Below are 12,208 nucleotides of genomic sequence, written 5' to 3' on the forward strand. Positions count from 1 at the left end.
GGCTGGGCTCAAATCTGGGTTGTGTATATAGCAAAGCAAGCACCTTTCTAGGTGTGTTTTTTCTTTTTAAATTAATTTATTTATTTTCCCTTTTGTTGCTCTTTTTTATTGTTGTAGTTATTGTTATTGTTATTGATGTCGTCATTGTTGGATAGGACAGAGAGAAATGGAGAGAGGAGGGGAAGACAGAAGGGGAGAGAAAGACAGACACCTGCAGACCAGCTTCACTGTGGATGAAGCAACTCCCCTGCAGGTGGGGAGCCGGGGGTTTGAACCGGGATCCTCACGCCGGTCCTTGCACTTTGTGCCATGTGTGCTTAACCCACTGTGCTACCACCTGACTCCTATTGTGTTCTTTTTTTATATATAATATTTTCATTTATTTATTATTGGATAGGGACAGAGAGAAATTGAAAGAGGAGGGAGAGGTAGGGAAAGAGTGGTGCAGGAGGTGGTGCAGTAGATAAAACACTGGGCCCTGAAACATGAGGTCCAGAGTTCAGTCCCTGGCATCACATGTACCAGGGACAGAGTAATGTCTGCTTCTTTCTTTCTCTCCCACTATCTTTCTCATTAATAAATTAATTTTTTTAAAGAGAGAGAAAGGGAAAGAGAAAGACACCTGCATCCCTGCTCCACCAATCGTAGAGGCTATCCCTCTGCAGGTGTGGACCAGGGGCTTGAGACTAGGGCCGTGCACACTGTGATGTGTGTGTTTAACCAGGTGCACCTCTGCCTGGCCCCCAGATGAGTTATCTTACCACCCTGAGTAGGAATTTTATTTTTATTTTTAATTTAATTCAATTTATTTATGTTTCCTCCAGGGTTATTGATGGGGCTTTGTTGTTTTCGACGGGTTATGTTGTTTTCTCCGGGCTGGCTTCACGGGCGGGTAACAGACGACCCGGGACTCATGGCTGGGTTGTAGGCAGTATCTCTTTATTCATGCAGGACGCAGCATAATCTAAGACAAGCTAAGTTAAACTCAAAGTACAGTACTCTAAAACTCACAATGCTGTCTTTATATATACTTGCCAAGTAGGGTGGAAACAGGGTGTGACATAGAGAGGGTGGAGAGAAAAGTGACTGGTGACAATCAGAGTGTGACAAGGAGAGGATCAGGGTGTGACAAGGAGGGGGGGTGGAGCAAAAACATATCATGAAACTGGGGATTGAACCAATGCCCTGGAGGGAGGTGCTTGTTAACAGCGGTTATGTAAATAGAATGAAGTGGTTATGTAAATAGAATAGTGTTAAGCAGGGGGGATTTAAACCAAATGAAACAGAAGGGGTCTCATGCATACCAACAGGGCTTGGTGTCAGTACTATGAAGCCAGCTCCTGGTGTATTTTTTTTTCCATTTTATTGGATAGGACAGAGAGAAATTGAGAGAGGAGGGGAGACAGGGAGAGAGAAAGATACCTGCAGACCTGCTTCACTGCTCATGAAGCGTCCCGTCCCCCTGTAGGTGAAGTCCCAGGGCCTCCAACCTGGACCCTTGCTTGGGTCTTTGTGCTTAGTACTATGCACACTTAACAGGGTGTGCCACTGCCCACCCACCCCCCAAACAGGAAATTTTATACAGCTTTATTTTTATGGAAATTTTAAAAAAGATTTTACCTATTTATTAATGAGAAAGGTAAGAGGAGAGAGAGAGAGAGAAAGAACCAGACATTACTCTGGTACATGTGCTGCTGGGGAATTGAACTCTGGGCCTCACGTTTGAGAGTTCAGTGTTTTATCCACTGCACTACCTCCTGGACCACTGGAAAATTTTCAAAATAAAACTGTTTTGCAAAATACAAAATTTAAATTGGCGGTGGGGACATGGTTATATGGTTATAACTCAAGACCTTACAGACTACAAATAGTCTGTGAGCATGGTCAGTGAAGTGGATCAGTGATTAGAATTTACTCTTAGCACACTGGGGGCTCCAGGATGGGCCCTGCTGCCTCCCACTGCTCTTCTCTTCACCCTTTGACCCCAGCGATGTTTGTGGCTCCTAGGTGATAGCAGAGGGCTCCCTGTTCCTCCTCAATACTCCTTGTTACTCCCTAGACCAAAGAATAGTTTTTTTTTTAAATTTATTATTGGATAGAGGCAGACAGAAACTGAGAGGTGCTGGGCTAGCATGGGGGTGCCTCTTCCCGGGTGCGTACTCTCTGGGTTGGAGAGAACGTGACTGGAAGTAGCAACGCGAGGGAGATGACTCATGAACAGAGCTCGTGGTGGCAAGGCAATTCAATTCTTTATTGATCAGGGAGCTGAGGCTTTTAAAGGTCGGACCGGAAGTGGCAAGTCAAAATGGAAATGGTTTGACATGGTTTGGAAAGGGGTGGAGAAAGGCAAAAGGGGCTGGGAAAGGTAACTTCCTTAGCGAAAAATAATAATATATAAATTATAAATATATGAATTATAAACAATAATTTATTTATTATTTATATATTTATTATTTATTATAAACAATTTATTTATAATAAATATATAAATTATAAATAATAATACACTGCAGGCAGGGAGGGACTTGAGAGTAGAAAGAAGATAGATCAAAGGAATGGAATGGTTGGGGCTCTTTCAGGCAAAACAATGATTATGTATATAATAAGGGAGCAGGCCATAGTATCAGGAATGCAGCATGCTTTGTGAGGCAGGGGGTCTGATAAGATGGGGCAAACATTTGGGGTTACTCCTGTCCCTTCTTGCTCAACCTCTCAGTAGAGAGAGTGACTGACAGGATAGACACACTCCTCAGGTCAAGCCCTACCAGGCTCTACCACATCCTCACAATTTCCCGACAGAGAGGGGAAGGGATATAGAGAGGGAGAGAGACATAGAGACATCTACAGCCCTGCGTCACCACTCATGAAGCCTTCCTCCTGCAGATGGGACCAGAGGCTTGAACCTGAGTCCTTGTGCACTGTAGTGTGTGTGCTTATCCAGGTGCACCACTGCCTGCCCCCTCAGAATAGTTCTTAATAAGAAAGCTGCCTCTATATGTCTCCCCATGTCTCCCAGTTATTAGTTCCAGAGGGAGAGAGGACATCCCCCACTGCCAGCTGCCATCATCCCGTGCTCTACAGTCAAACCAGTGGTTCCTGAGAGAGGGAAGCCTCCCCTGATCACCACTGTTGTCACCCTTGCTCTATAAGCAAGCCAAGGTTCTTCCTGAGGAAGGGAAGATTTCTCTCTATCCTTTTCTCTATAGTGGTTGCTGGGTGACAGAAGTGTCTCTCCCTGTAACTGGGGACTGTCCCTCCTTATCCCCAGTGAGAAAAATTGATCTTTAGGGAACCCTTGTTTTCTCTCCCCTCCTCCCATTCCCCATATGGTGAGAGAATGCTCTAGCCTCTCTGCCTACTTTTCTATCTCAGTAAATCAATCTTTTAAAAATCTATTATGATCATTATGAACTATGTGGATAAGTCTTTACAAACAAGGATAATTTCAGTCTGCTCTGTTTTGTGGTTTAGTCTGACAGGATGGAAACGTACTGAGGTCACCCAAAACCTCCATTTGTTCAAGCTGATCTGAATGGCATCTCTGCTTCCTCTCTTGATCTTCTCGAGTGTCTCTCCACTGACTAGATGGTTCTAGTCAATATTATAAATTCAGTCATTTCATTCTTTGCTTAAAGTCCTGCAATGGATCACGACACCTTGTGTGAAAGTCTGTCTTGCTGCCTCTCCACTATCCCTGCTGCTCACTACCTCTGCCCAGCATTTCACAGAGCTGGGCCACCCTTGTGGGATATCCAAATGTCCCTTGACACTTTATCAAAGCGACCATAGCACAACTCCACTCACCATTTTCCTCCTTTAGAGAAATTGTTTGTTTTTCTCTTTTCTTTCTTCCTTCCTTTCTTCTTCTTCTTCTTCTTTTTTTTTTTTCTCGCCAACAGGGTTATTGCTGGGGCACAGTGCCTACACTGCTCATGAAGCAACTCCCCTGCAGGTGGGGAGCAGGAGCTCAAACCCTACGTTCGATTAACCGGATGAGCCACCACCCAGCTACACTCCCCCACCTTTTTTTTTCAATAACCACCATGGTCACTACTGGGGCTCTGTGCTGGCACCACAAATCCACAAAGCCATCTTTTTCTTTCTCATTTTTACTATATAGGACAGAGAGAAATTGAGAGAGGAAAGGGAGATAGAGAGGGAGAGAGAGATACCTGCAAACCTGCTTACTCTTTGTGAAGCGGAACCCCTGCATGTGGGGAGCTGGGGCTTGAACTCCTGTCCGTTTAGCAACATGTGCGCTTAACCAGTTGTGCCACTGTCATCCTCTCTCCACCCCATCTCCTGTTTTTCTTCTTCTTTTTTTTTTTTTGCTAAGTCAAGTCCTCTCTTGAGCACATGCGATTTCACCACCCCAGACTGCTTTTCCATTCACCTAGAAAGACAAAGAAGCAGTGAGAGAGGCTGGAGAGAGAAACACTATGCTACAGGCATCCTCTGGCACCATAGTAGTGCAGGGCTTGAACCCAAGGCATATGGTAAAGCAGGCATCCTTCCCTGCTGAGTTCTCTCTCCTGCCACTCTTTGCTCTTTTAGCAACCTCCATAATTTATTTGGTTTTGTTTCACGTCTATTTCCCTCTCTCCTCCGTATGTATCCAATTTATCACTGTACAAAGTTAGCAATATTCAATTTATATTGAATCAGTGAATAAGCCTGTTCCTGCTTTAATTTTTTTCTTTTTGCCCATAACACTAAGCTTTCCTTTGTGCTTGAGCTTGGGTTGTGCCTATTACAAAGCAAGCATGCTATCCAATTAAGCTATCTTGTTGGTCTTTCTTCCTCCCTCCCTCCCTTTCTTTCTTTCTTTTTTCCAGACAAGAGAGTAAGACAGACAGAGAGAGAAAAATGGAAAGATACCACGACACTGAAGCTCCCTCCACTATGATGGGGATAGGAGCCAGACTTGAACCTGGATCTTCTGCATGACAAAGCAGGCATACTATCCAGATGAGCTTTCTTGGTAGTCTGAAGAAACATCTCTTACCAAATTTCCAGTCCCCTAAGTATAACAGAATATTGAAGTTTATCTTTGAAATAAAGGAAGGAGGGGCCAGGCTGTGGCACACTCAGTTGAGTGGACATATCGCCATGCACAAGGAACTAAGTTTGAGTCCCTGGCTCCCACCTGCAAGGGGTATACTTCATGAGCAGTAATCTTCAGGGCCCTCCCTCTCTCTCTCTCTCCCTTCTCCTTTAATCTCTCCCTCCCTCCTCCCCTCACAATGTCTCTCTGTCCCATCAAATAAAATAGAAAGGAAAAAAGGAAAAAATGGTCCCCAGGAGCAATAGATTTGTAATGGTGGCATCAAGCCTCAGCAATAACGCTGCTGAGAGAGAGAGAGAGAGAGAGAGAGAGAGAGAGTATTTGCTGAGTATTATCTAAAAAGTTAGATTAGCAGCTTGGGAGGTGGCCTAGTGGGTGAACTGGAATCTCAAGCTTGAGATCCTGAGTTCAATCCCTAGCATGTGTCAGGGTGATGCTCTGGTTCTCTCTTTCTCTCTCTCTCAGCCATCAATCAACCTTTTCAAAAGTTAAATAAACACCAGAGGTGCAGTCTGGGAGGTGACTAACTAGGTAAAATACAATCCTTGCATGCATGAGGTCCTAGTGTTCCTGGCACCATGTGCTATTTGTCTTTAAAAAAAAAAAAAAGAACATTAAACTTTAAAAAACTGGGATAATTTACATAGAAGGGCCAGGAGGCTTTTGAGAGGAAAAATATCAGAATTAAGGAAGTGATGATTAAGCATCAGCATGGGACCTTAAAGGGGAAAGGCAGAAACCATTGTTATTCATGGCTTCTGAATTCAAGAGTTTCCAATTTCCATTGATGTCTTTTCTGCTGGATCAGCATCTTAACTCCTGCCCTCAGGGTTTGGGATCTGGACAAATAATAGGTATCTCTCATTTGCATGCAAAGGAGTGAAAGCTCACAAAATATATAGTAAAATGAACTAATTCATTTTGTAGATGAGGAAGCCCACTGAAGTCATTAAGTAACAGAAACTATGTAACTACTAAGTGACAAAGTCAGGTGTTAACCTCTAGTCTGATTCCAAAGTCCATGTTCTTTCCATTCATTATCAACATGTCCATAAAACTCACACAAACACAGATGCTGTAAAATTTCACTTGCTCAGCAATCTTGGAGATGAGTCATACTGGACATAGAAGTAAGTCAAAGGTCCTTCTCTGTGAAACATTGATTTAAACTTTTCTGAATTCAAAGCAGAAAAGATTCCAGACATATGAAACCAGACAAGTTCTTCTGGAAAAGTTCCAAAAGATGGCTGAAGGTGCCTTTTTACTCCCTCTAAGCACAAGTGAAATAAATTGGTAATTCAAAATTAAGTTTTGTATATACTAAGGAGAAATAAAACGGGAAATATTTACAGGAACTAGAGCCAGGTTGAAGACACTTGGATTTCCAAAGCATAATTTCTCATACTAGATTTGGAACCATACAGTCTTGAGTTTTAAAACAAAGCCCCGTGTGGAATAGAGGGTAGTTGGACTCTGCGGATGTTTCCAACCCATTCATCAACATTTTGTGATCTCCTGGTAAGAACACTTTCAGTATCTACCTTGTCTTTAATCCCAGAAGTGGGTCTAATGATTTAGTCTGCTTCTTTTTCCAAAGTGAAGGAGAACTTCATATCAAGGAAGCTCTGAGAGCTCAAAAAATAATCCTATACTCAAACTCACCAAGGCACCTGATAATTAAAAATCACAAAGGTAAAAGGAGAGAATATTAAAAACAGAAAAAGAAAAAGCAGAGACACCTATAAAGAAATTTCCATAACAGTTATCAGATGATTTTTCAACAGAAATTCTAAAGGCTGGGAAAGACTAGCCAAAAGGCTAGTAAAAGATTTTCATGTCAAAGACCACCCAAGAATACTCTATCCAGTCAGCATGCCAATCCAGTTTGTAGAAGTGAAGAGGAGCTTTTCTGATGAACAAGTTAGAGGAATTCACTAACATTAAATCATCCCTACAAGAAATGCTAAAGGGACTTAAAGGAAAATACTGAGTGGTCTCATTTATGGAGTAAAGAAACAATGCAAAGAAACATGACAAATGAAGATAAGCTTTTGGTCTCACTGCAGAACTGAGGTTATCAACAGGATTGGAGAATTGGGTTATAAAGGTTGAGGGGGCTCAGTGAACTTTTAAAAAATGTATTTTATTTGTGTAATTATTTATTTTGGATAAAGACAGAATTGAGAGAGAAGGGAGAGGTGGAGGGGAGAGTAGAACACCTGCAGCACTGTTTCACCACTTAGGAAGCTTCCCTCCTGCAGGTGGGGACAGCAGCGTGGACCTGAGTCCACGTACACTGAATGTGTGTGCGCTGCCAGGTGCATCACTGCCTGGGCTTGGGGCTCAAAGTACTTTGGCAGAGGAATGTTTTATTTACTTATTATTTACTTATTTCTTTTGCCTCCAAGGTTATTGATGGGTTATTCAAAGTGGCTGCACTTTGAATCCACTGCTCCTGATGGCCACCTTCTTTACTTTGTTGTTGTTGCTATTATTGCTGTTGCTTTTGGATAGTATAGAGAGAAATGGAGAGAGGAGGGGAACACACAGAGGGGGAAAGACAGACACTTGTAGACCTGCTTCACAACTTTTGAAACAACCCCCGCCCCTCCCCCCGCAGGTAGGGAGCCGGGGATGAACTGGAATCCTTATGTCGGTCACTGTCCTTCTCACCATGTGCGCTACCCAGTGTGCTACCACCTGAAACTCATTTGTTTTTATTTATTTTTATCAGACCACTGCTCAGCTATGGTTTATGGTGGGTTAGGGGACTGAACCTAGGACTTTAGAGCCTCAGATATGAGAGTCTCTTTGCATAACCATTATGCTGTCTATGCCCAGCCCTGGTGGAGGAATATTTGTGCTTTGGAGGGGTGATGGTCTTCTTCTTCTTCTAGCGTTTGCCCTTCTTCCATAGCCAGTTAATGGCTTTGAAAGTGACTGGGATCCATGTGGATTCAGTCAGCTCGGAAGGATCGTCAGTTTCCCCAATGAATGGGTACTCACGGGATGCACCACGGGAAGGTCGATCCAATGCATCCCAGGGGTGATGGTGAGATGGGGTAATACTTTTTGAAAAGGTAAGAAACTATACTTACAAAACATTTATACCCATATGAGTCACAGTAAACTCAAAACCAAAAAAGAAGCAGCAAATATATATATATATTTACATTTCTTTATTGGGGAATTAATGCTTTACATTCAACAGTAAATACAATAGTTTGTACATGCATAACATTTCCCAGTTTTCCATATAACAATACAACACCCCCCAGGTCCTCTGTCATCCTCTTTGGACCTGTATTCTCCACCCCACCCCACCCCACCCCACCTCAGAGTCTTTGGTGCAATCCTAAGGAACCCAACACACCCATCCGAAAAGATCTGTGTACACATATGTTCTTAGCACAATTTGTAATAACCAAAACCTGGAAGCAAATATTTTATAATAATCAGCATTAAATAGTTAGCATGGCAGTTTAATATTTCCAAAAGCAACAGGTGCAAGGGGGAGTCAGGCAGTAGTGCAGCGGGTTAAGCACAAGTGGCGCAAGGCGCAAGGACTGGAGTAAGGATCCCGGTTCGATCCCCCAGCTCCCCACCTGCAGGGGAGTCGCTTCACAAGTGGTGAAGCAGGTCTGCAGGTGTCTATATTTCTCTCCCCCTCTCTGTTTTCCCCACCTCTCTCCATTTCTCTCTGTCCTATCCAACAACGATGACATCAATAACAATAACAACTACAACAATAAAACAAGGGCAACAAAAGGGAAAATAAATAAATATTAAAAAAAAACAGGTGCAAAGAGCTGGATCCAGGTTCAATCCTTAGCACTGCCACAAACCAGAACTAAGCAGTGCTCTAGTAAAAAACAAAAAGAAAACAGGTATAAAGAGAGATTCATTTAACGGAAAAATATTACTAAACATAAATTACTTTGGAAAGGGGAAACGTATAGCATATAGAAAGGGATTTTAAAAATTATTTGTTATTTATTGTCTTATCAGCTACACTGCATCAAAATAATAACTTGTCAATAAATAAAGAATATTCTCCTATATCATTAGGTTGATTAAGAACAAGGATTGGGAGTCGGGCTGTAGCGCAGCGGATTAAGCGCAGGTGGCGCAAAGCACAAGGACCGGCATAAGGATCCCGGTTCGAGCCCTGGCTCCCCACCTGCAGGGGAGTAGCTTCACAGGCGGTGAAGCAGGTCTGCAGGTGTCTATCTTTCTCTCCCCCTCTGTCTTCCCCTCCTCTCTCCGTTTCTCTCTGTCCTATCCAACAATGGCGACAACAACAATAATAACTACAACAATAAAACAACAAGGGCAACAAAAGGGAATAAATAAATAAAATAAAATATTTAAAAAAATTTAAAAAAAAAGAACAAGGATTAAGCTTTCTGGTTATTTTTCCAGCTATGACATCATCTCCCCAGACAATAACTTGGATCCACTTGCATATCAGATGTCAGGCTCAGGATAAAAAAAGAAAATGTAAAAAAGAAAAAAAAACTAGTATAGTCATGGGCTCTTTGGAATATAACTAAAATAGGACTACTAACTAACTACAAAACGGAGACCCCCCCCAACTCTTCATCTGAACTATTCCAGTCTTCAGGTTCATGATTAGTCAATAATCTGTTTGGCTTTATATGTTAACTCTTTTTCAGCTACCAGGTTCCAGAAGCCAACATGATGCCAATTGGACTTCCCTGGGCTGAGGACCCCATCAATGTGTCCTGGAGCCCCGCTTCCCCAGAACCCTGCCCGACTAGGGAAACAGAAAGGCAGGCTGGGAGTATGGATCAACCTGTCAATGCCTATGTTAAACGGGGAAAGCAATTACAGAAGCCAGACCTTCCGCCTTCTGCATTCCATATGACCCTGGGTCCATACTCCCAGAGGGATAAATAGGAAAGCTATCAGGGGAGGGGATGGGATACGGAGTTCTGGTGGTGAGAATTGTGTGGATTTGTACTCCTCTTATCCTATGGTTTTTGTCAGTGTTTCTTTTATAAATAAAAATTAAAACAAAAAGAACAAGGATTAAGAGCAGATCTGGGCTGAATTACAACACTATTTTGCTAGCTATTTGAATTGTACTTCCGTGTTTGCTTTTACAAGTAGGAATGATGAGATCTACCATAAAAGGGATGAACCCGGGTCCTTGTGTACTGTAACATGTGTGCTCAGCCAGGTGCACCACCTCCTGCCCTCCCCCTTTAAATTTTTTTTTTTTAATTTAGGTAAGTTTAATTGATATGCTTTCTTTTTTTTTTTTTTTGCCTCCAGGTTTATTTATCACTGGGACTCAATGTCAGCACTACAAAGTGTATATAAGACAATATAGTTAAGGTCCTTAGCATGGCACAAGATTCATTACATGAAAGCTCATCTTTGTTTTAAAAATGCAAAAGAAAAAAAAAAGATTCACTACATGTACTCAGAACTTTGATCATTTTACATCATTTTTCCCCCAATGCATGTTTCTTTTTTTTAAAGTTTTTTTATTTATAAACTAGAAACACTGACAAGACTATAGGATAAGAGGGGTACATTTTCACACACTGCCCACCCCCAGAGTTCCATATCCATCCCCTCCCTTGATAGCTTTCCTATTCTTTATCTCTCTGGGAGTATGGACCCAGGATCATTGTGGGGTGTTTTTTTAAAAGGCTTAAGAGAAAGCCAACTCATAATTGTGCTCTAATTCATTCAACTAGTTCCATATTTTGAAACATTTGGATCATTTTCAGTATTATCAACAGTATAAACAATAACAAACAATCCATATATTTATGGCTATCTTTTTTATTTTTAATGGTTTTTATCATTTTTATTTATTTATTGGATTGAGACAACCAGAAATCAAGAGGAAGGGGGAGAGAGACAGAGAGACACCTGCAGCCCTGCTTCACGACTTGTAAAGCTTTCACCCTGCAGGTAGGGACCAGGGACCTGAACCCGGGTCCTTGTGCACTGAAACATGTGCACTCAGCCAGGTGCGCTACCTCCCAGCTCCCCCTTAAAAAAATTTTTTTTTTAATTTAGGCAAGTTTATTTGATTTGCTTTCATTTTTTTTTTTTTTTTTTTTGCCTCCAGGGTTATTGCTGGGACTAAGAGTCTGCACTACGAATTCACTGCTTCTGAAAGTTATTTTTTTTCCCCTTTTTGTTGCCCTTGTTGTTTGTCGTTGTTGTTATTATGGTTGTCTTCATTGTTGTCGTCGTTGGATAGGACTGAGAAAAATCAAGGGAGGATGGGAAGACAGAGGAGGAAAGAAAGACGGTGAAGCAACCCCCCTGCAGGTGGGAAACCGGGGGCTCAAACCCGGATCCTTGGGGCAGTCCTTGAGCTTTGTGCCATGTGCCCTTAGCCCACTGCACTATCGCCCGCCCCCCTGGCTATTTCTTTATTTAAAAAAAAAATTCTGGGGAGTCGGGCGGTAGTGCAGCTGGTTAAGCACACATGGCGCGAAGCGCAAGGACTGGCTTAAGGATCCCAGTTGGAGCCCCTGGCTCCCCACCTGCAGGGGAGCCGCTTCACAGGCGGTGAAGCAGGTCTGCAGGTGTCTATCTTCCTCTCCCCCCTCTGTCTTTCCCTCCTCTCTCCATTTCTCTGTCCTATCCAACAACGACAACATCAATAAAAACAATAAAGAACAAGGGCAACAAAAGGGAAAATAGATAAATACTTAAAAAATTTAAAAAGTGGCCCGGGAGGTGGCTCAATGATAAAAGCTCTGGACTCTCAAGCATGAGGTCCCAAGTTTGATTCCCGGCAGCACATGTGCCAGAGTGATGTCTGGTTCTTTCTCTCTCCTCCTATTGTCCCCATAAATAAAATCTTTAAAAGAAAATAAAAATTTAAAAAATTCTTTCTTTCTTCATTTACTAGCATGAAACAGAGAGAACCAAAGAGCTACTCTGGCACATGTGGTGGTGGGGAATCAAACTTGGGACCTCATGCTTTTAAATCTAAAACGCTAGCCACTGGACCACCTCCCAGGTCACATTTCTGCCTACTTTTTTAGAGTTATATCCCATATGTGCTTTGGTAGATTAAAGGCTATCAATACTACAAACTTATGACACATATTATCAAATTATCTACTAGTATATAATTTTACTAAGAGA

Source organism: Erinaceus europaeus, chromosome 1, assembly GCF_950295315.1.
Source record: "Erinaceus europaeus chromosome 1, mEriEur2.1, whole genome shotgun sequence".
Lineage (NCBI taxonomy): Eukaryota > Metazoa > Chordata > Mammalia > Eulipotyphla > Erinaceidae > Erinaceus > Erinaceus europaeus.